The sequence below is a fragment of the Pyrgilauda ruficollis genome, unplaced genomic scaffold (assembly GCF_017590135.1).
Source record: "Pyrgilauda ruficollis isolate IOZ18807 unplaced genomic scaffold, ASM1759013v1 scaffold1, whole genome shotgun sequence".
Lineage (NCBI taxonomy): Eukaryota > Metazoa > Chordata > Aves > Passeriformes > Passeridae > Pyrgilauda > Pyrgilauda ruficollis.
The window spans coordinates 22,060,477-22,084,878 of NW_024508100.1; the positions used below are offsets into that span (position 1 = coordinate 22,060,477).

The 24,402-nt window shown below is 46.5% G+C and overlaps 1 protein-coding gene across 2 annotated transcripts in view; it reads left to right on the plus strand.

Moving 5' to 3' along the window:
* The first annotated feature begins 18,586 nt into the window (after positions 1 to 18,586).
* PDGFRA (platelet derived growth factor receptor alpha) overlaps positions 18,587 to 24,402 on the plus strand; it is a 34,659-nt gene continuing 28,843 nt past the window's right edge. The window contains exon 1 of one of the 2 annotated variants that reach the window (XM_041459753.1): positions 18,587 to 18,754. The gene's annotated coding sequence lies outside the window, so the exon portion shown is untranslated. Of the gene's footprint in view, positions 18,755 to 18,921; positions 19,192 to 24,402 lie in introns of those variants that run through there. The other variant, XM_041459844.1, reaches the window with a different exon arrangement.

The window sequence follows — 24,402 nt, forward strand, 5'->3', positions numbered from 1 at the left end:
GTAGAAGGCTGCAAGTATTGCCTGGGATAAGATGTGTAGGACTTGCTGCACTGTTTTTAAGGGAGAAAAAGACACAGACACTTTTAGATGACAGACCAAGGCAATATTTCTGGGGTAAACTCCTTGGTGGCAGCTGGGTGACATGTTCCGACACAGCCATTTTACACTCCAAGCAGCTCCACCCCACTTGCATCTGCCCATGGAGCACCTCCCATAAAGCCATTCCTTTTTTTCAGAGTCAACAGAGATGGATCAGGTAAACTTAATTGGCTTAATGAGGTGATTTTGGCTAACCTGAGCCATTTTAGGAGAAACCAATCAGGGAGCAATCCTCTGAGCAGCTGTGTGGACAGAAACTGGTGGAGTTTCCATGTGGGGATGGGTGCGAGGAGCTGGGGAGCTCAAGGGCCAAGCTGCTATGATGTTAACAAACCATGTCCCTCAGCAGGTTTTATTAGCCTGGGCATGGTGCCACACAGCAGAGGGGACAATGTGCAGCCAGCAGTGGCTCTGAGGTCTCTGTAGAATGCCCTGCTGTGTAGTGTAGACATCTACTTTGTGTTTTCTTCAGTCCATTCATGCTACAGCTGTTTCTAAGAGGCTAAAAATGCCTCAGACTTGACAAGATGCATGGAGTTGGAGCCCAAAATGAGATTATTAGTTTGTCTCATGTGTATCTCAGGTTATTAAATTTCACCTACTCCTTTTTTGGAGTCTGGAACTGATCCAAAGCCTACTGCAGCCTCTGGAATTACTCCAGAAAGTTCAATGGGTTGTGATTCAGGCTTTGAGTCAAGCCTCAACTTTATACATTTTTAATTATTGAAAGGACTCTAATCCCCTTCTGCCTCCATGTGTGCTGATACAGAGAACTCATTTTCCACTGGTTAATGCTGGAATTTGTCACTTTTTGTAGGAAACATGCAGCATTTTCATTCAATACAATCAAACAGTGTATTTTTCTAATAAATTTTGTGGGTATGTTGATGCAGTTGTGGCACATACTTAGGATGGGGCTGACACAAATTATTCCTAAAACTCATTGAGTTGTGAGCATGGAAACAGAAGTATTGTCCTTCAGCTTCAAATTACAGATCTCTGCTCCCTGAGCTGCAGGAGATGTCCCCAGAGATGAAGGGTGAGTCATACCCACAGAGGTGTATCAGCATCCCTGTTCAGCTGAGAATACCCAAAGCTTTGAAAAAATAAAAAAATCTGGCTGGTTGCTAGAGTAATGAAAAGCAGGTATTTGCCTCGCATCATTCACAAATAAAGCAAGTGGAATGCAGAAAATTTATTTCAAAACAAAATATTTTTGTTTCTGGAAGCAGAAGAGAAGAAAGGGAGATAGAGAAATGACAAGGAGACTCACAGAGCAAAGGTGGCATTTGCCATGTGAACCTGAGCAAGCAGAACAAAATATTTCCCTCCACCATGGGGAAATCTTAGTTTTCTGTCTGTCAGCAGCAAAGAGGCAACAAGTGTAAGCAAATGAGAAGAGGTTGGCACTGCACCAGCTCATATATAAAATTATTTGAAGAAACTTAGATGGTGAGTGCTGAAAAGGAGAGAAATCCTTGAGACCACACTGATAGCAGCTGTGTTCAGAGTTACTTAAGAAATACCCACAAACTTAATTCCCTTTATCATTTCAAAAAAAGGTGGAATTGAGTGTTGAAAGAAGAGTGCAAGGGCTAATTGTTTTACAGATAGAAATAACATGAGGTCCAGATCATTCTGCAAATACAGCTTCCAGTTTTGCCTGATTTAATAGCATTCCTTTACTCAAGGTGCTGTAACAAGATGATTCAGCACATGGCCGAGGTATTTAGTGAAATGCTGACCCCTCCACACCGCTTTTGAAGGGCTGTGTGCTGAGAGGGAGCCTTCACAAGCTGATGCACTAACAACGTGCTGAGCTGCTCTCAGAGGAGAGCACCAGCTATCAGTGAAGTTAGCAGGTTGCAGCTTTGGTTCCATTCCTGGTCTTTTTCTTGCTTGCTGTCCCAGCAGTTTAATTCAATACTGAGGACTAATCCTAGCTAGCAGCTAATTACTGCAAGCTTCAGAAAGGTGTAATCTGGCTGATGACCTGCCCAGTAATCTAGGAAATCATGAGCAAATACTGAACTTCCAACAAGCCAATCAATGAACCATCAGTGCAATTCATGATTTCCTTTTATTTAGGACTTTTAAAAATCCTGATAAAGAGATATGTACCTCTCTGCAGTGCAGGGGTTTGTGAAATATCATAATTCAGCACTAACTCTTAGCATGAGTAAATCTCTGCCTCTTCTTGAAGCTCTGGAAAATCAGACTGCAGTTACTGCAGCCACCAGCAAGGGATGAATTGGTGCATATCTAGCACAGGTTATTGGAGAGGGAGATGCCTCTTCCCCATAAGAGGAGCCATTGCTTCATAGCTTGATTCTCCAAGCTGGGAATGGGATACCAGAGTGTTGATGCCCACTTACCTTTGCTGTCCTTTCCTTCTGGCAAAACAGATGCTCTACAGGATTATATGGAGTCTGAGACTAGGGCCATGAGAGATCTTCCACCTCTCAGCACCTCTGCTGCAGTGCTCCTGGTGACCAGCCCACCATTTTAGAGGACAAAATGGAAGCAGTTTATTTATCATCCTAAACATGTGCATCATCAATATTTACTTCATTATGGATATTTTATTTATCAATACATTTAAGCACATTTCTCTTTTTTATTTATTTTTTTTTAAAGAATATTCTCCCTTCTGGTATTTACTCTGTTGATTTATACTTCTTCAGTTTTCAGTTTGACAGACTGAGGTAGCCAAGTTCACCCACTTTCAAGGTAGCTCTTCTGTACCTGGGATTTCTCTTTCATGGGTATTCTTGAATACAGCTGAACAAAGTCAACCCAGTGCCTTGTAGAATGGCATTTGTTCTTCCATCTCTCTGATGTTAATTTCTATCCTGATATATCCTGTTATCTGCTTGCATTTATTTATTTATTTATTTAGACCATTATGTCTGTAGGAGATCAAAATTATCCCATCAGTCTACAAGCCTTTCTTATATCCACAGCAAAAGCTGTTCATATCCCATTGGAAGATGATCTTGCACTTTCTTATACCAGATTTCCTCTTACTTCTCTCACTTCAATCCATAACTTCTTTTTTGCCCACTGTCCTTTTGCCTAGCAGTGATTCTTCCCAGCTGGATGCCAGTAGACTATATTGGCAGACTCTCCCTTGCTGTGCTGCTCTAGAAAGGCTTTGAAGAGCAGCAGTGGGCTTTGCAGTCCTTTGGCCTCCTGGAAGAGCCAGCATGGATACTGTATGTTGTTACTGGCTGCTCAGCAAATCCAGCCTTTACATATATACAACATCTGGAACTGGAAACTTACTGCACTGCAAATTCTATTTCTGACCTTTCCATCTACAAGATGGCCTAATGGTTCTTAAAGGAAGTGACCAACTTCAGTGCAAACACCTTTGTATATTTCTGATGATAAATATAAATGAAAGGAAATCACCTAGCTTCTTGGCAACTGAGTCTATTTTAAGTTTTGCTTTTTATCCTTAGTGACCCAGAAAACCCCATGTTCTTTCTTTAAGAACTTCCTTCCAATACAGGTAAAGTATAACTTACTGTCTGTTTTAAACGTTTTCATACTTCTCTTTATGAATTTTATGATGATTTATTAATTTTCCGCCTAATATTTGATGACCGCAATTTATGTTTTCTTTATTAGGATCTCAAAAATCTGATTTCACATTTTGACTTTGAGTCTTTCCAACCCTGCCAGTTTCTGTGTCGTTGCATGGTACTCATCTCTCCCGAGCCTCTAATGATGCTTCTTTCCAAGGAACACCTTGATGCTGGATGTGCAGGGGCTAAGACTCTGCTGGGATAAAATGTACGACGAGAAAAATTAATGGATATTGGGAAATATTAAACATAAAGTATTAAATGCCTCCTTCTGCATTTGCCTCTATTTCTGTGTTACTATTGACCATGGGCCTGTGGTCTGGCTCAGTACAGCTGTTCTTGTGGACAGTCTTGTCCACAAATCCTGGACTTTTCTGATTTCCTTTAAACTTTAACAATGTGAGAAGCTTTGTGTGTAACTGAAATGTCCCCCTGTGAACCCCAGCTGTGTGTCTGGAGGGTGCAGAGCCAGCATCACCCCTTGCACAGAGCCCTGATGCTCACAGCGCAGCAGCACTCACTGCTCCACAGCATCTCCCTCTCACCTGGAACCAGAACAGAGCAGCTTCAGTGCTGCAGACCTCAGCTCTGCAGGCTGCCACTGGGACCACTCTGACACAGGAGCTAAGGACTGTCACACTTAGCCGCTCAGCCATGTGACTGCAGACTCTGGGACAGGCTTATCTATATTTATATATGTCCATTTATAGACATTCATGCATATAAAAAGCATTTTTTATGGCAGTATTCTAATCTTGACTGATTAGATTCTGCAAAAAAACTCCCAAACAAGCCACTGCTGGAAACAAACCCAGGTGTGAAGGGAAAATATAGATAAATTAGGAAAGTTGATGGATAAAAGTATCCTTGCATATATAAGCACATGGAAGGCTGCAATAATAAATTGCTTCTGTATGTGGTGTATTCTTATGGTTCCCTATGTTTTATTTTTTCAGTTCTTCCCTCTAGACAGTATTGAAGCTGGTTTTGGAAGTTTCTGTATTAGTTAGAATATCAAATAAGATATTTTTTCTAATCTTTCTCTGGAAGAGGTGACTTGTGAAGTTATCTACATTGATCCAGAAATGGTGCAATATCCTTCTCTTCTGAAACTTACAGATCTGTGCTAAGAGATGAAAACACAGGAGAAGAATTGCACAACTTTGCTAGGTTATGGGAATATGTCAGGTCGTGTAAATAAAACAGCATTCTTGAAATCAGAATATAAGGTAACACTACCAGCTTGAAATTATGCCCATGTCTGCATATTAGGTAACTATCAAAGCAGCAAGTAATATACAACATTCTCAGCAAACCTGGCATATCCTTTTCTCTTATGAGGGAGCTATTCAATTTATTTTTTTTTTTTTTTTTTTTTTTTTTTTTTTTTTTTTTTTTTTTTTTTTTTTTTTTTTTTTTTTGGTAAAAGGTTCCTTGTGAAAATATAGAACTCAAAGACCAGGAAAACAAACTATTATGAACAAATAATGTGACAAAAATATTTCAAAGGAATTTCAAAAGAGATGCTTGAGATAGCATTTCAAAACTGTGCTGGTGGGACTTGATTTTTTCAAAGGGTTTCTCCAATAAGAATCATAACAACCCAATAGTGATCAAAGTTTGTAATGAAGCAAATTTAATACCACGATACAACTTTTTGATCTATGTCACCACACCCTTCAGAAAAAAAAAGTGACCTTTGCATCTCAAAATCCTTTTAATATAAGTATAGGAAATGAAAAATCTTTCTAGAATACTATTTTCTGTTCAAAGCAGTTGTGAAATAAAGTAAAAAGTAGCCTAAATGTTATATGCAGTCATAGTCTCCTAATTTTTTCTTGTATTAATATTATCTGCATTGCAGAAAGTGCTGCATATCTCATTTTCTGGAGGCAGCATACCAAACACTTATCAGTATTTTCATAAAACTATGTATTTTTTCAAAATTTCCCGTCTTTTTGTGTATCATAGGAACATTTGGGATTGCAATCACCCTGCCTGTTCAAGCCACAGCGAGCCACATCAACTTCAACCAGATGATACTGGAGGCAGAAGAGGCTGGAAAGGAACTGTGTGCATTTTTTTTTGGATCCTGTTCCTGGTTTTTGTCACTCTCTGTTCTTAAAATTGTTTAGAGAAGCCTTGCATCCTCAGGTTGACCAAATCCAGCAGAATCTCCTTCTGTCTCAGGTATCTGTCTGCTGGCTCAGTCCAGAACTGCAGCAGCGATCTCCTCTGCCTGTGCCACAGGCACAGCTCAAGCCTTGGCGCTGGCTTTGCCACAAAGGAGCAAGCACTGACCTGTCTGTTTCCTGACCCAGTTTTTCTCTGTCCCTGCTGCAATAAATGGGAATGTGCTACAGTCTGAAGACAGACAGAGGGAGGAAGAGTCTCAGGATGTGACTGTTGCAAGAGCTTGAAAGTGAGCCAGCAAAACTTCATCGTTGCACAAAGGAGTAAACAAGCTCAAGTGGAGTATGGAGTTGAGATAATCCCAATGTTCAGTGTCAGCTCTCAAGCTGGGGAGAGTCACCATGCCACAGGGATGTTTCCCCTTCTTGTCTCTCTTTCTCTCTTTTTTTTCCTATATTCTTCGAGTGAAAAAAAAAAGAAAAGGAAAAATTAAACTAAAAGAAATGTGGAAGATGGGAACCTGGTAGTGTTTTAAATAGTTTTTTGTTGTTGTTGTTGGTTTTTTTTTTTCCCCTAGACTATGATTTGGATCTTCTCAATTTTGTCTAAAATGAAGAGATTTCTCAGAGAAAAAGAAAAAACTTCTACAAAAGTCTATTAAAATTTTCCAGCAAAAAGCAGTGATCTGTTTTGGCTTATTGAAGCTTTTTAATTTATGTTAACGACTGCCAGAAGCCCATTGCAGCCATGATTTTGCGCAGTTTGCCAGAGAGGGATTTGGGATGGAAGATATCCTACGTGATGATAGAATATCTATCCTGTCCTGACAAGCTACATTCAATGTTCTGAGTTTCTTCCACAGTGATGCTGAAAAAGAACCCCTGACATAAGGAGATGTACATATTGGTACAGCTTGTTGAAGTTTTTTAAACACATTATAGTGAGTTTTAGGAGCCCTGATCTTAACTCAGGCTTCAGGTAGTATGGCCAAGCAGAAAGACTTTTTATGTACAAATATGCAGAGGTATGGGTTATGGAGTTCCTGATTAATTCTTATGCAGTTATTATAGCAATATTTTTTTATGTTAGGGAAAGAGAAATGCTTGCAAAAATATTCTGTTGTATCTAATAAATTACATTTCAAGATGAAATCTACTATACTATCTCTGAGTAATGTTTCTCACTACTTAAATCCCTCAGGAACTTCAGAAAGTATTTAGTAAAATATTTAGTATGCTGCAACACATTTTTAATATATTTTTTTAACTATCTTACACCAGAGTGGGCACCACTTGGTGAGCGGAGAGGGAAGCAGGAGGATGGTGGTCTACCAGTCTATAGCAGGCATAGGCATCCCAACAAATTTAAGGCTTTTATTGACTGTGTTGTCCTCAGGATCAGGACCTCTAAATTTTAATAGCTGTCTGGTGGCTACAGAAGCCTCTTTATCTGCATCCTTCCTCTACATGATAGCAGCAAATCCAGTGACTCCACCAGATGCAGTGCACAGCCTCTTTGAAGAGTGTCAGATGTCGCTAGCACAGCGCACTACAAACCCAGAGAGCACCAGCCCAGCTGATCTGCAGGGAGTGAAGGACTGGCTTGGTAATATCTGCCAGCTCAGAAGGCAGAGCCAGAGAATTTCTGCACATTTTGGGAGTATGTGTGCATAGCTAGTAGGATGCCTGCTGCCTGTGAACAAAAAGTAGAATAATGAAACACACTACGAAGAGGAAGGAAAGAAGCAAAATCTGAAAGCATCCCTTACAGAGCTATGGAATGATTTAAAAAAAAAAAAAAAAGCTCTGAATCTGCATCATCAAGTCTACTCCCCTGCAGGGTCGTGAGTGTCGTGTTAGTCTGGCTGCAGATGGGAAAGGATCTCCGGGCCCCATCACCCTGTGCACTGCCACCAAGGGGCCTTGGGGCCCTTCTGTCCCACCAGCTCTGCACACACTGGAATCCCGTTGTGTTTCTTCCAGAGGCGCCTCTAAATCTCCAGGGGCAGGAGTCAATTTTGGATGGCATGCAAGAGTGCTTGAAATGCCTGTGTAGAGCCTGCTCTCTGTTGTGAGAGGCTGAGGAATCTAAGTGAACGGTCAGCTTCTTGAGATTTAGGAAACAGTCTGGTATTTAGGCTAGAGTAAAAACAAATGTTGCCTGCAAGAGCAGATGAGGATGCTGTGTCTCACTTCCTGGAATTTAGGGCTGGCAAAAGCAAAATCCTTTTAATTCATATCATATCAAGGTCTTCTGCACATTCCTTCTGAATGGGAGATGCTGGAAGTGGAAAGTTGGCTCTGGTTTTTATTGTTTCCAAAACAAAGTCTTTTGGTGATATTCCTGACAGAAACACTAAAAACTTTTCTTAGAACCCCATCTCCACTATACTGATTTTTCTGAGAAACCTCTTACAGATCCCTGTAGGTACAGCCTGTTACATAAAATGTTGTCATTACAGATTGTCTGATTTACCATTTCAGTTTTCAAAAAGTGAAAAACATCACGGATGATCACTATGAGTTCAAAGAAAAAAGACATCCTCTTGGTCCGGTTCTTTTCTCACTGTAACTTTGTGGATTTCAACCATTATTACCTCTTTTACATTAGTGAAGTTACTGTAATCAGTGTGAAGTGATTGCTCTTTCCCCCTGTACAACCAGCACTAACATGAGCTGATAGATTTCATTCACTTGGTTGAGCTCAGTTTTTTGGACCATAACTCCAAAGGGTATTTCATGTGTTGGTATGCATGGGCCCAAAGTTTTCTAAACTAATATGAACAGAAATACTGGGTGGTCTGAACTTTCACCTTTGTAGCCTTGTAGCTGCTTTAGTGAATGCTAAGTGGGTAATTAACATAAATGCCACCATGAGGGCACAGGTCTCTGCCTATGCTTCCTCCACAGGCTTAGCTGCTCTGTCTACCCTGGATTTTCCCTGCTGGAGACATACTCATGCCACTAATGTGGACCATCACAGCAAAATTAATCATCTAATCATCAGCAAAACCACTCTCCATGCAAATGGAGGATTTGAGGACTGGCACCAAAGCATTTCAATATGCCTGGAGACACCACCTTAAAGACCAGGAGGTACCCTGCCTGTACCTTCTGCATGAGGCATTTCTTGCACTGTGGTCCTGTCCTGATTCCAGGTCTCAGCATAATCCCTGACCTCAGGAGACCACAGATTGCATCCAGATCTTTTCCAACAGAAAGCCTGTCCTCCAGTGTGTTACTCTCCTGTCCCTCTGGCCACATCTATGGGCTTAGATGTGGTGGGACTGATCCTTGGGCCTCCTCAGCAAACGGTAGAGGAGTCAACTCCACAGGAGTTAGTCCTTACGTTGCCATATCGATGAGACACATTCAAACTGACATCAGGATTACATCATATTTCTCAGCACTGACTCCTTACCAAAGCCACAGTGCTGCCATATTTTGGATTCATTACCTGCTCTCATAATGAAAGGATTATTTTTTTATCCGAACAGGTTAAAAACCATCACCCCTGGCACTTTTTAACCTCTGTAGAGATCTGAAAGGTTTTCTCCCTGAAAGGACACCTCACCACAGACTACTTTGGGTTTGACTTTTGTGGTGTCTCCTTTCTGTTGTGGTTTCTGGAGATGCTGCAGGAGTTGCAGAGCTGGCGAAGCCATGGAGCTGGGTGGAGGGAGCCCATGGTGCCTGTGCTTACAGACTATGCTAATTTTATTTTTGCTTCTGGGTGGGAAGCCAGCAGTTGGTTTCAATCCCAATTTGAATGTGTCTTTCTCAGAGTCTGGCTCTCTTCTTGTGTAACACTGTGACGCTGAGATATTCTGGGACACTTTTACTAACCATGGCAGAGATGCATTCCTGGAGGCTGGAGCGAGGGTGTTTTTCAGTGCAGGGCCACATGTTTGAGTGATTCCAGCTGGGAAACCCACTCTCTCTGGTGGTCTGATGGAGCTGAGGTTTACTGACCTTCACAAAACTGTGCCACCCACCGCAGTATGACCACCTCCCCCCTGTCACACACATTCCCCTGCACACTGCACGCTCCTGTGACCTGGGGCTTCACCCTTGCTTCTCCTGGGCTTGGGCAGGCAGAGCAGTTTAGAAACAATGATGGCAGAGAGAAGGAAGGAAACAAAGCTACCCAAGAATGACAGCAGGTTTTACTCAGGCTCCAGTGGATGCTTTGAGGGATCCAACATGGTTTTTTTGAAAGACGGTTTGCTACATCCTTAATTCCAAATAATCCTCACTGCTGAAATGGGAAGCAAACATCCTCCACTGTGATCCTGCTTCTCTCCTGCTCTTCAAAATAACTGAGGAGTGATACTTACACAAGGTGACTGCCTACCCTCACTCTTCTTGTCCCTTTGTATTCATTCAGATGCTAATGATGGTTTAAACCAATGTTTGTGATTCACAGGCCTAAAGCAAAGCTAGGCAGAAGGTCTGTAGACAGTAGGGGAGCCAGCTATTTTTAACTCTCCTCCTTCCCTAAGTCAATATTAGGATAAGCAGCAATGAAAAAGGCGAACACATGGAGAAAGAATTTGAAGCCAGGAGAGCTGCAGAAGCCCTCAGAACAAGCAGCCTCACAGGGCAAAGGGCAGCAGAGAGACACTGGCAGGTGCTAAGTGGGCTGGGGGACCATTTGTCTCCCACAAAAAAAAAAGCACTAGACTCCTCAGATATTTACAGTGGCTTCTGTCCACTCCAACTGTCTAACTACCTATAGATTTAACCTCCCCTAAACAGAGCTGCGTGCTTCCAGCACCCCTGTTAATGGCAAAGGCTATGGTTATACTTCTGAGCACTGTTTTAATCAGCCCCCAGCTGTACAGCTGCTAATGTTTCTGGAGTAAAGCTTTTCCTCGGCCCTTCATCTTGTCAAGTTGACTAAATCCTACAATGTTTTGGAAAAGGATAATCTGAACAGGCTTCCTAGATTCTTTCAGACTACCAGAGACTTCTTGAAACTTGCTTAGCAAGAGATTCCCAACCAAGTTTCATAGAGGTGTGGATTTCAATAATACCTTTTTCCTGCAGTAGTATATAATGCATTGGGAGAAAATTAACTAAGAAAAGAAAAATATAAGTTTAGTGATGGAAATGATGGAAAGGAATTGCAAGAGTTTATTTGGATTTATGTTGGCTTTACAAATGTTTTCTCCTATTGCAAAGAGAGGGAGAGAATATTCTGTACTCTCTTGACAACAAGACGTGCATGCTTGTATTTCCTTCGACTATGAAATAAAAAACAGAGATTAAGTGACCTGTGCCTGTTCCTTCTTCTCAGTGTCCATGGCTGATGGACAAAGAGAACTGTTCTGTACTGGGCATTTTTTGGTAACTTTACTGCTATTCCTTCAGCACTTCAGCACCTTCAGCACTTCAGCACCTTTGTCCCTGTTAACAAGGGACAAAGGAAGCAAAACCAGGGGCCAGGTTGGTGAGGTATTACCCCACAATTCCCTTTCTCTGAAAGAAATCTCAAATGTGTAAAATTAGAATGGGCTCCGTCTTCCTGGCTCTTCCAGTACACGTTCTTTCAAAGCTGCAGTCTGGGTTCTCCTCCCATGTTTGCTTCCTGCAACCTCCCAAGGCACTCACGCAGGGCAGAAAAAGGATGCTGGATAAGCTCATTGCTACAGGAGGTTGTGTGATGTGACATGTTAAGGGTGCTTCCTAATTCTACAAACCTGCTCAGCAGAGAGATTAAAAGATTGTTCTGTGAAAGAGTCAGCTTCACCATGGTGTCTTTGTTCAATGATTCAGCAAGGAGTCAAAAAAGAAGGCTGACAAGGCTTGACACTCATGTACTTTTGAAATAACAAAATAGATTTGACTCCTCCCACATGCCAATCCCACTTAAAAAGAGCAAAATACATTTTCCAAATACATATTCTTCATACCCCACAAGGAATCAAAGATAACTGACTCTTTCCCCTTCACCCCTTCTTTTCCTACACACCCTAAAGAAAGATCTGATTAACCCATGATGAAAATCTGGGACCAGTCAAGAGAATGACAAATGTCCTTGTGATTTCATTGGGGCTGAAAGCCAGACCTAACAAAAATTGATCAGCATCTTCTCACCAACTGCAATCAAATTATGGTGATCAAAGATATTTTCTACGATGGGCATGGGCCTAACATATACAGTGATAGTGGACACAGAAACTGTTAAATGTCATCTCATTTTCTTACAGAAAACTGTGTAGCAATTTTTAGTATTTCAGCATTCCTCTAGGAACTCCTTGCAGAGGTTGCTTTCCAGGGATACTAAGGAACTAGACAATTGCTCCTTCTCAATGTGTTGAGTTTAGCAGTCAGATAACAAGGTTTCATTAAGGTATAAATTCAGAATTATTTCAGTGCTTGTGTTGTGGCTAGAGCAGTGAAATTCATTACTTCAACAGCAAACAGAAGCTTGCAACTGCCACAGCAGCATTTGTATCCTTTTAATGGATTTTTTTTTTTTTTTGTTTGGACAATATCCTGCAAAATTAAAAGTTTCTGTACATAACATTTTAAGCACAGTTGCTTGTCAAGGGTTAACTTGGTCAGTAGAACCTAAGTGAAAGTTTTAAAATACTGCTGTCATAGAGAACAAATGCCTTCAAAGTGTCTATAGCATATGTTATTTAAAAGAGCACTGAAATGAAGTTCTGGTTTTAATTATTTTTCTTTGCAGAACTTCTCTAACTTTATTGCCAAAGAAAAGACTTCCAGAGCCAATTTTTAATCTTAATTATACCAGATTCAATCTGGAATATTTCCCTTGAAGTTAGAGTTACACCAGGTTTACACAAAGCAGAATCTGGCCCAGTTTCCACATTAGACTCTTTCTCAAAAGATAATTTAGATTAAAAAGCAAAATATCTGACTAAAAAAAAAAAAAAGACAGCAGTCTAAGTATCATAATATAACTAAACGCTGCTATATCCTCTGTTCTTGAGCCACATCAGAGCTTTCCTGTCAAAGCCTGAACTGTAGCTTCACATGCATGGCTACGGGAACCTTTACCTTCATTTTCCCCTCATCTCACTCTCTCATTTCTTTCTCCACAACCACCTTGCTCAAGAGAAGTGCATATAACTGAGTTCTCTGAAGGATTGTCAACAACAAACAGGCAAGTGATCATGTGAGTGAGGCAGAAAGCGTGCTTTGCAGAATTACATGAGGTACAGACTAAAACAAGGTGATCTTGGAGAAAAAGGTCAAATAGTCTTTTGGAGAAGTAACAAAAAAGAGAAGAACTGTTTCCCCTGACATTTCAGTTTCAGTCTCTCCTTTCTCTGAACTAAAGAAAGAAAAATGAGGACATGGGCATTGGCCACTTCTTGGACTGGCTTGAGGTGTGATTGGTGCCTGCTTGATTTCTTCCATCACTGATGAGGGCCATAGAACCTTGAGCACAGGAGACATGCAGTGTTAGAAGAATGAACATGTGATTTGTGCCTCCTGCTGACATACCTCCAGCATAATCTTGGTAAATATGAGTAAAATGACTGAACAAATTCAATGACTAAGAGCAATGGCTACATTCACTTCCAGGTCTGGAACTTTTTGCTGACTGTGACAACATGGATGCTGACTCTTGCAACTCCTAGCGGTGGCTCCACACAAACCTCAATTCTGCAAGCTCTTTGGAAGCATTAATGCCTTTCCATCTTAATCCTTGCGATGGGGCAGATCCATGTTCAGAAACATGCCAGATCCATGTTCAGAAACACTCCATGCCACAGAAATAGAGGGACAATGTTTTGTTTGCAGGGGTATTTTGGAGCATGAAAGATCGGGCGAGGAGAGGGATCCCTTTAGAAACCTAAGTACAATTAGTAAACCTTGGCTGTAGCTCCAGTATTTCCACAGCAAATCACCCCAAAGGTGTGTGTTAATCACTAAGCGTCAGAAGAAAACCTGTTGTGGGATGAAACCGACAAATGACATCCCTTGCCTGGAGCACGGGCAGTTCCAGGTACTCAGTAAACAGATACGTTTCTCTCCTGAGTCTGACACTTTATGATGCTCAGCCTGTCTTGGCTCTTCTGCGCCCATGGTAGGAATGTATGGTGGACACGGTCAGCCCAGGAGTATGTGGGGACCAACACTGACACAGATGTTGGCACATGCCCACCATCTCACAGTGACCACGACCGGGACATCCAGGGTGGCCTCCACACCATCCAGCTCCCCCGTGCAGAACTCAGGGCTGGGTTCCCAAGCACAGTAGCCCGAGGGGAGCAAAGCTGGTACTAATAGTAAATAGCTGCAGAACGAAAGCAGCTTGGTCTGGCTGTGGTTTTGTCCTGCTGTAATCCATTAATTGCTGCAGCTCGAAAGAACAAAGGCAGAGATAATGGTCTCGGGAGTTATGAACCGAAGTCAAACCTGGGCTGAATCAGCAGACGATCCTTTGATTTCAGAGGGAAACTTATCATTTGTGGCACGGGAGGAATTTATCCCTCTGCTTTACTCGCAACACGCCACATCCCCCGAGCTGCTGAGCCGGGTTCGGGCTGGACCGACGGGGCTGGACCAACAGCGCTGGAGCCATTAGGTTCCCGGGACGGCCCCTCTTCGCCATATTCTCCAGGGCCGCTCGGTCCCGGATGCAGCCCGGAGGCGGCAGCGGCTGGCGGGGCGCGGTGCCCCTGCCGGGCTCGGCCGCTGCTCCGCGGGCTCCGGTGCCCTCTAGTGTCGCGGGCGGCGGTGGCACTGCCCGGGCGCCCTCGGCCGGCGGTGAAGGCACCCCGGAGGTGCCCGCGCTGCCTCCCCGCCCGTCGGTGCGGCGGCGGAGCCGGGGCTCCCCGCCCGGGGCCGGAGCGGAGCGCGGACCCAGGCGGCGGCGAAGGGCCCGGCGGGGAACAGCCCCTTCTCCCCTTGCTTTGCCTCGCCCCCAAAGCGCGTTCAGCCTTCTTCTGGACCGGAGCGGGCTGTTTATTCTGTCGCAGTCAAAAAAGTCAGGGCGGGAGCAAAAGGAAAAACAAAGTCTGTTTTTCAAAGAATAAGGCTTCTACGGCTGTTTTGGCATCTTTTAACGTCGAGAGCCAAACGCAACAATGAAAGCAAAACAGCTCGACGTCGTGGCAGCAGCAGCAGCAGCGTCGGTGGGAAAACGACAGGCATGGGGAAGGAAAACGACGGGTGCGGGGAGCTACCTCAAACAGCCATGTGGCGAATAAAAATAAAGGCTAGGGAGGGCAGGCTGGGCAAAGTTAATTTCTTTTGTCTGGCTGCCTGTCCTCCCAGTGACACGGGATCCCTGCTATTCAGAGCCAAATTCTGTTGAACAAACAAAATGAGGGAATCTGTACTCGTGGAAAGATGGAAAGAAATAAAAATGTAAAAATCTGGTCGGACTGTAAATGTACACAAGACCCTCCAACCGCCAGAACACATTTCCCGGAGGGGCTCGGGCCCTTGGCATTCCCGTGCTTAGCTCTCCTTTCCAGGTGAGGCAGCCCTCACCGCTGTATTCTCCTCCCTAGGCGATAGATGTGAACACAGATGTGAGGCCGCTCTGCTTTCTCCCTCTCTCAGAGGTTTGAGGAGGTCTCTGCTCCAGGCTGTAGCTGCTCTTCAGGCAGGAGCTCCTACTCTAAAAGGTAAAAAGGGTGACTACTGCTCCGTGCATGGCGGAATCACGGGAAACGACAATTAAACCCAGACAAGCCTTCCCATGCAGTCAAAAGGCCGGGGCCACTCAGCGGAGCCCGGCCCGGGGCACCCCTTCTCGCCTGCCCAGTCCCGCCGGTGCCACACAAGCCACCTTAGGTTGTTCAATAGGCTGATCCAGTTAACCGCTCCCCCGGCTCACCCTTGGGAGAGAGCCGCAGGAAAGGATTTATTGCTAGAAACAAATTGTGATTTCCCCAGGGAGGGGAATGCTGAGCGGGAGAGGGTGGGGGAAAGGGGCCTCGAAGGCTCCCAGCCCCCCTGGAAGCGTCTGAGAGTGGAGAGAACCGCCCCGCAATAACCCGGGCCGTCGGTGCTCCCTCTGAATTCTGAATTCGGCCCGAATTCTGACGGCGCCGCGGGGCCGGGGAGGGGGACACACACCCCCGCCCACCCCGGGGGGCAGGTTGGGAGCATCAACAGGCGAGAGCGGCTCTAGTCCGGGCGCCGCACTTTGTTTGAGACGTGCAGCTTCCATCTGTTACCACGTAAACACAGGCGAACTGGATGCTTTACGCTCCAGCCCTTCAGGGGAGGGGAAGGCGGGAAGACAGGGGAGAGGTAAAAAATCCCCCCACCCCCAGCCTGTCCTCTCGCTAACCCCACGTCCCCCTCGCCTCCCTGGACGGGACCCCCCTGCACCGCACGGGGCGGGAGGCAGAGCTCAGCAGCCGTCCTGGAGGGTTTATTTTAACTACCACCTCCTCTGAGCGGGAGCGATCCATAGGCACCGCCGGCCGAGCGGAGAGGGATCGGCCCAAGAGCAGAGGGGCAGAGCCCAGCTCCCGCCGGCTCGCTGCTCCTCGGGTGGCCCTTAGTGTGGGGAAGGGAAAGCTACGTCGGGGAAAGCGTCACCGTTCCCCAGAAGGGTCCCTGAGCGAAGGGGCACCTCCGTCCCTGTCTCCACAGAGCCGTCGGGCCCCCGCCCGAAGGGCAGACTGGCCTAGCAGGCAGCCTTGCCAGTCGCCCAGTTTACAATTTTTATTTTTGACTGTGTCTTGTGAGATCCCACGTGGAAGCCGTTAACGACCTCTCGATAATGATCACGACAAAGGCATTATTCAAATGAGACAGGTAATTGCAACCAGAAGGCGCCTCCTCCCCTTTCCTTTTGCTCCTTTCTTTTCGAAAGAGTAACTCTCGCATTACATCCCATCCTGATGGTATTTCGCCAGGATGGTATTTCAGCCCGCTCGTTGAACCAGACACGCTCACGCCGGTACATCGCGGCCCGAGCCCTGCAGGATCGCCCCGGCACATAGGCAGTTCATGCTCATCTTCGAGGGGCTCAAATTTACGAGCCTCTAGCTCTGTTCCAAGTAATGATAAAGCATTTTCTCCACAAATTAAGGGGTTCAGGATGCTGGGTGCGCTCGCCCTCTCAGATGGAGAGTTCCAGGGTGCGATGTGGGGTTTTGTCCTCCTGTGTTGTTTGTTTGTTTGGTTTGGATTTTTTTTTTCCTCCATGCTTTTTTGACTCACTGGGAGCCTGTTGTTTATTCACAAGCATTACGGTATCCTGTTAGCATTCCGACCAGGGGCTGCTCATAGATCTGACTCCGATGATTTCCTGGAGGAACATGTGGAAGCAATAGCGGGGTTGTGCACTCACCCGAGCTGGGGATGCACTAGTGGAGGGCGTGCAAAGGGCCGGGAGCGCCGCCGGGAACCTTGAGAGCCCAGACAGGGGTACCTCAGCCCTGAGCGCGCATCCTTGGGAGTTGGCTCTCGTTTCTGCCTCTGTTTTCTTCGGGGCATCTTCGTCTCAGAGGCTGAACTCTCCCTCGCTTAGGAAATCAAAAAAAACCCACTGGGTCCTGGCTCTTGACTTCGAGAACAAACTTCTGTTTAATACTAAATGGGAGAAAGAGGTGCGGGTGGTGGTGGTGGTGCTGGACTGGGGAAGGAAGGAAGCGGGAGAAGCCCCGGCACACAGCGGTGGGGCCGGTGCCCTCCCCAGAAGGCAGGCGGCGGGCAGGGACCCGCTCCGCTCCGCTCCGTTCCGTTCCTGGGGCTGCACTGCCTCTTCTCCCGCGGCCGCCGCATCGCCGCGCCCGCCGGCCCCGCTCGCCGCGCTCCGCACGAAGCCTGCAGCAAAAGGGCGGCGAGGGCAGCTCCCCGGCAGCTCCCTCGGTCGCCCCTTATCGCCAGCGATAGCGACGGCCAACAAAGCAGAGATACCCAGTGCTGGTTGCCCGGCGGGGATCAAAGCTCCGTCGGGAGCGTGTTCAAACAGGACGGGCTCGGACGTGCGCTGCCCGCGCCTCCGCCGGCACCTCCGGCCCTTGTCGTGCCCTGCTTTGGGTATTACTGGGGTCTGTTTGAGCAGGGCAAAGCGAAGGCAGAGACGAAGAGAAGAGTGTTCTCGGTCCCGTCGGAGCTGCGGGCTTTGGGGAGGCTGACTCCTGGCGAAGGTTACCTTTCGTTGTGTCTTTCATTCATAAATGTTAGTGATTCGTCTCTCCCCCTGTCTCTCTGTGCCTCCCGGTCCTGGCTGGCTCACGGCCGTCCGTCCAGCTTTCTAGCCCAAACCCGAGCGCAGCGGTGTACAAAGGACACGAAGAAGCCGCGAATTCGTTTCCAAATCAAACTCCCCATCCACAAACTCACACTGTAAGCGTGGACATCGAGCCCGGAGCCCGAGCCACCGTCCTGGAGGGTCTGAGGAGCGAAGACTCATTCATGAAATTTGGGAGCACTCTGAGTTTTCATGAAAGTTTTTTGGGTCTTTTTCTTTCATGAAAGTTTTTTTTTCTCTTCTTCTTGTTTTTTTTTTTTTTTTCTTTTTTTTTATTTTCTCCCCCTGCAGTGCAAAACTCCCCGCTTCCCCCTTTCCTCCCCCTCGCCCCTGCCATATGGCCAACCTCCCCCTCCCCTGCGAGGCTGCCGAAATCTGGAGGCAGAGACTGGCCCCCCTGCCTGCGTAAGAGCCTCCCGCCGGCGCGCCCGCCTCCGGCCGCGGGGCTGGGGGCGCCGGGCGAGCCAGCAGCTCTTATTCTGAAGGGGTCTGAGGGGGGCTTCATTTCCTGACAGCTATTTACTTAAAGCAAATGATTAGTTTTGGAAGGATGGTCTATAACATTGAATCAATTACGGGACGCGGTTTGTGAGACCATTACAGTCGGATCGGGAGGGAGGGCGAGCGAGAGGGAAAGAGCGCGGCTAAGCAGGGAAAGTCACAAAAGACGTGGACATATTTTGGATGTTTTACAATCTGCAGGATTGGGGCTGCGGATTGTAAAGGAGAAGGTAAGAGGTGCGGGGCATTTTCCCCACCTTTTTCTTTTTTTTTTTACACCTTTTCTCCCGCGGTTTTTTCTTCGTTTATTTTATCAGTTTTCTTTATTTATCTGTTGAGGGGTTTCTTCTGGCTTTTTTCTTTTTTCTTCTTGTATTTTTTTTTTCTTTCCCCCGATGCTCTGAGCCGAGCGGAGGGCTTCTTCCCGCGGGGCGCAGGCGGCGGGCGCTGGTGACCCCGCGGCGGGGAGTGGGGGTGCAGCGCTGCGCTGCGCCGGCCGTCGGGGTGCGGCGGCGAGCAGCGCGGGCAGCGCTAATGACAAACACATTGGGACGGCGGCGGCCACCGCGCCGCATTCCTGCCGCGGGGGCGGGAGCGACCCGCCGGGGCTCCGCGGGCAGCGGCCGTGCCCGCCCCAGGGGGGAAAGCGGGGACGCGCACCGATCAAGTAAGCGGCTCTCTCTCTTCTCGCATCCCTCGCTTCCTTCACCGCGCTGCTCCCCCGGTCCCTTCCCCCACCCTTTGTTTTTCACCACCTTCCCTCCTTTAGATCCCCTTTCTCACCTCGCTCCCCCTGACCCGGTAGCCTAAAATGCCCCGGGATCCCGAGCGGAGGCACGCACACAAGCCCCGAAAGGCGACCATCCCTGCGCGCCCCGTCTTTTTTTTTTTTTTTTTTTTTTTTTTTTTTAAAGTGTCTTGGTGAAAGGGAAGATGCTGAATTTAGACAGGGCTGGTACCTGGAGCTTTTCCAGCCTGCAGCCCCTCTCTCAACGGGAATGCCAGCCCTGCCGTATGCCCTGCCGGACTGCTGGACCCCACTGCTTCCTACCCCGGGAAGGGAAAAATCTTCGCGGCCAACTTTTGGATTTTGTCAAGCGCAGAGTTGCAAACTTGCCAGCCTCTGCCAGGCTGGAGTCCCCTGGAAAAGTCCTAGGAGCAAGTAGGAAATGGCTTTTTGGCTGTCCGCGGCATTGCTCAACATTTTTGGACGCGGATCCCATAGCTCAGGAACCGTTCCAGAGAACAGGACTTGGACAGCTTTTTCTGGAGCCAGCAGCGACAGATCTAGCAAGGCAGCAGCAGCAGTCCCAGGGGGCAGCCGGCAGCCCCCGGGGCTCGTCCGCACCCTGTCGGGGGGGCGGCTGCGGACCAGAGGCGGGAGCGATGCCCTGGCCCCCACCAGCGCCGGGGGCACGTTCCCAGCGCCCCTCGACGGTATTTTCGGCGCGTCTCTTGCCAATGTTCGAGCTCCCTAGCGCTCCTGCGGGGCCTAAGTCTGCACGCCCGGAGAAGGCAGCGCATCGCCTCGGCCCCTTCCCCGATGGGAACCTGCGAACCCGGTCCCGGGGCTGCGGGCGCATCGCTCCCTCTTGGTCCCACAGTTCCCAGGGGGACACAGCCTGTGTCCCGCGCCGGGACCCCCGCCCCTCTACAGACCCCGCGACCCGGGGCTTCGTGCTTCGCCTGATGAAGAGGGCTGGAGAAGAGGCGTCGGGTCGTAGCACCGGTTCCGTAGGGAAACACGCCTGTGCTCGGCACCTTTCTGTCTCCCTTATCCCGCTTTTTCTTTTCCCCGGCTACCCCGCATTAAAAAAAAAACCAAAGAAAAGAAAAAAAAAAAAAAGTCGTCTCTCCAGCTTGGCAAAGGCTTTCCTATTGTTTCCCAGACAAACAGTGAAGTGGCTGGGAGCTGCCATCTCTGCTAGGTTTGCTCGGTGTCCCGGGCAGCCTTTGATCTGCAGCGGCTCCAGCCGTCGGGCTGCGCCGAGGGTGGGCGGACCGAGGGGAGCCGCGACAGCGCCGCTGTCCCGCTCCCCGGGGGCTGCCGCGGGCTCCCCACGGCCCGGCAGGGTCTGTCGAGCGCCTGATGGGGGCTGGAGGGTGTGAACGGAACTTCACCACCATCCACACCCCAGTCCCGAGTGGCTGCAGGCGGCAGCTGCCTCCCCGACGGGACGCACCGGGGGAAGCGGGATGGCTTGTTGCGCTCTCGGCATCTCCCAGGGCCGATGTAGAGCCCAGCTGGAGTCCCAGCTCGGCTGACTAAGCTCTGTGTCCTCAGATGGGACAAGACACAGGATCAAAGCAAAGAGACAGGAATCAAAGATTTCTCTGTCATCGTCTCATCAAAATCTGAGCTGTGGAGATCCGACTTTTAACTCTGTGTGTAGAAACGCTAGGGAAGGATCTCCCAGCAAGGGTCTTCGGGTTTAGCTTCCAGTTAACAATGAGTGTTTGAGAACGGCCCTCAGCTAAACAGCGGTTTAGCCAGCCTCAAAGCTTGGGGAAAAAAAGTTTGCAGAAAAATGAGACCTCACAAAACCCTGGGATTTGGGAGTCCACAAGCAAACCAGCTCTCTCAGCCTGCAGGCACTCTCCTGCTGCTTTTAAAGGAGATCCCTTGTTCTGGTACTCCTCTTCAGGCACCGAGCGGCAGGAGCTGTGCCAGTCCAGCTGCCGTCGAGTACTAGGACCATCTTTGCTGTTACTAGTTTGTTGATGTATGGGGAATCTTCATGTGGCTCTGAGGGTAATACATAGGTATTAGGTTTCAAGAAAGCAGGAAGTAATAAATATTTTAATAAAATACCTCTCTACTGCAGCATTGGGCTAGGATTGAAGTAAAGCATATATATAAACTGAAAGTCTTGCATAGCACAGACCTCACAGATTATTTCCAGCTATACCAGTTGTCTAAAAAGGAGGCTGAAATGTATAACTTTATATAATCCTTGCCTTGCTTGCTTCTTTATTTCATCATGACTACAATTGTATCCGCTTTTGTAAGTGAGCTCTAAAATTTTTAGTAGAAGATGTTTCTTTTTTTGCCTTTGAAGACTTAAAGACAAGGGAATTACTTCTGAGAGGTGATTTTTCCTGGTGGTGGTGAGAATTGCTGATAATTAAAAAAAAAACCAAAAAAAAACAAGAAAGCAAACAATCCTTTCTCTCCCTTATGCCTTGCTCTCCTGATTGACTCATCTCTTTCGAGCCTATGAAGCTTTGTGTGGGTACCCAAGGGAAAAGTTTGCAATAGCTAGGCTTCCTAGTTCTTGTGGTCAACAGAGATGGATATTTTTTTCCACACAATGCTTCTCAGCACTTGAGTTGGGATCTGAGCTGTTCTCTGATTTGATTCTGAGAACCTAAGGAAGATGTATTACTTGGAAGTGCTAGCTGGGTTTTTTTTTTTTTTTTTTTTTTTTTTTTTTTTTTTTTTTTTTTTTTTTTTTGTTTTTGTTTTTGTTTTTGTTTTTGTTTTTTCTTTCCCCCCCTGTTTTCTGGGACAGTCTGGAAAACCCTCCTTGCATCAACTGAGAAAATCTAGGCTTTCCAATTCCCCCACCACCTTTAGCTCCTAGACTGAGGGACTCTGTCCTGCAGGGTTAGGCTGAAGAATTGGGACTGACTAGAAGGCTCCTTGGCAGCCTGTGTCCTGCAGAGCACAAAGTACTCAGCAGGAGACCAGCACTGGGCTACCCTTGATGCATGGCTATTCCTTGGGTTTTTCTTGATGCATAGCTTTTCTAAGTATAGATTCAAATATTTGTAAAGGGCCATGGAACAAGCCTCATTTTGGGAGAATATTTATGGCAGTCTTTTTCATTGAAGAGCTTTGAGCCTTTCCCCAGTAAAACCATCAGACCCACATGTTAGTGCTGCAGGGCAGCGCTGCTCTTGTGGAGAGTTGAGTTTGCAGTTTGGGAACTGAGGACCGAGAAATGTTTCAGAAGGTCCTGTCTGAACATTTACATTCAGCTGGTGACATATACCACAAGAAAGAAATGTCTTTCCTTGGGCTGGCCTTAGCTCTTCCTGGAAAAGATCAGCTTTCCCAGAAGGACAGACTGCCACTCTGACAAAATCACGACTGAAATTACCCAGCCCTCTCATAACAACGATAATCATATCATTACATGCCAAGATTTACAATCCAAATACTCTCCTATCACTTATGTAAATACAGAGAAAATGGGACCAGGGTTGGTGTGTTGTTGGGGTTTGTTTTTTTTTGTTTTTTGGTTGCTTTTTTGTTTGTTTGTTTGGGGGTTTGGTTGGGTTTTTGTTTGTTGTTGGTTTTGGTTTTTGTTTTGTTGTTTTTGTTGTTGTTTTTGTTTTTGGGGTTTTTTTTTTTTTGTTTGTTTATTTTTTTTAAATCACACGAAATTAAAAATGTAGGAATTTCGAATTTTAAGTTGATCCGGAGACTAGGTTGCTGGGTTGGAGACTAGCGCTGCCTTTTGCAGGACAAGAAATGTGGCTGGTTAGTGTGGATCAACATTGCCATCCTGTGGCTGCGAGTGCGAACTCCAGTGACTGGGCGGCTGTCAGGAAATCAGCCCGGCAGCCTCCGGGGTTCGGGAGATGGGCTGGTTTTCTGTCTTGAGAGAGGTCTTCGGTTGATTCACAGCAGTATGAAAACAACATATACCCTTGGCTCTTCTCGGTCCCCAGCCGCTCTTTAGGTTACACAAAGTACTCACCTAGGAATATCGTAATTTTCTAAGCATGTATTTCCGTTGAGTTTCTGGACATTGATTTTACCTTGTCTTTTGTGGCACAGTCAATGAAACCTTTTTTTATAGGAAGGCAGTGCTTGGCAGTTAGTGTTTGGAAAATTGACTGACTGACAACAGATCTTCAAAATTAGTTTTCTGATTTTTTTTTTTTTTTTTTTTGGTAACAATGAAAGTGCACCACATGAGAAATATCAGAATTTCAGTCAGAACCTTTCAAAATCTATGTAAATTCAATGACTGTGCAACCTGGGGCAAGTCCCTGCAAAGAGTTTGGCAAATCTGCCAGTGCATTACCTTGCTTTTACTATACACACCCATGCTTCTGTTTTAGCTAGCAATGTCCTATGTATGCAAGAACGCAAGGTTTGCTCAAACTCACATCCTATATGTCATGCTGATACTGGGTTTCAGCTTGCATAAACCTACTGGCTTCAGCAAGGCTATGCCAAGTTACGGATTGATAGACCAGTGTTAGGAGCTGAACCTGATGTGTTTATCCAGGGCTGAGATTTGAATAGCTGGGGACAAAGACAGCTGTCTGCCATAAGGAAGGTAAAGCAGCTAAAAAGGTGTATGTGATTGTAAATATAGAAAAACCAGGGTAGGTGTACCTGCTTGGTGTTGTGGGAATGAGTAAACTCTCTTGCCCATAAGTGCGAAATGGTGCCTGCGTTGAACCTTCAGTTGGGCATGGATGTGTGAGGGTATGCTGGTGATGGAACCAGCATTCTTAAGTCAGATGTGTGATGTAACTGAATTCAAATAGGTTTTGAGTAGGAGGGATGGTGAATCCTTAGTACATTATTCTGTCTTTCGCGGTGAAGAAGTGTTGCTCTGGGTCTTGATGAGATTAAGGGGTCATTGAGGAAAGATCAAAGCTCTGGGTTGCGAAAGAAGAGCCAGATGGAGAAAGCAAATTTAGTTAAGTCCTTGTGTTTTTAAACTGCAATGCTACATTGAGACACTCATTGATTTCAGTGTCAGCCCAACCAAGACAGCAAGTTCAAAGGAGCACTTTGGAAATGCCATCACCTGTATTTACATCATTGGGCTGCAGTCTTCACACACACAGCTCTGCAACAAGTCCACTTCAGCAGAGCTTCTGGTATGCAAGAGATGAAATAGCTTTGTTTTTT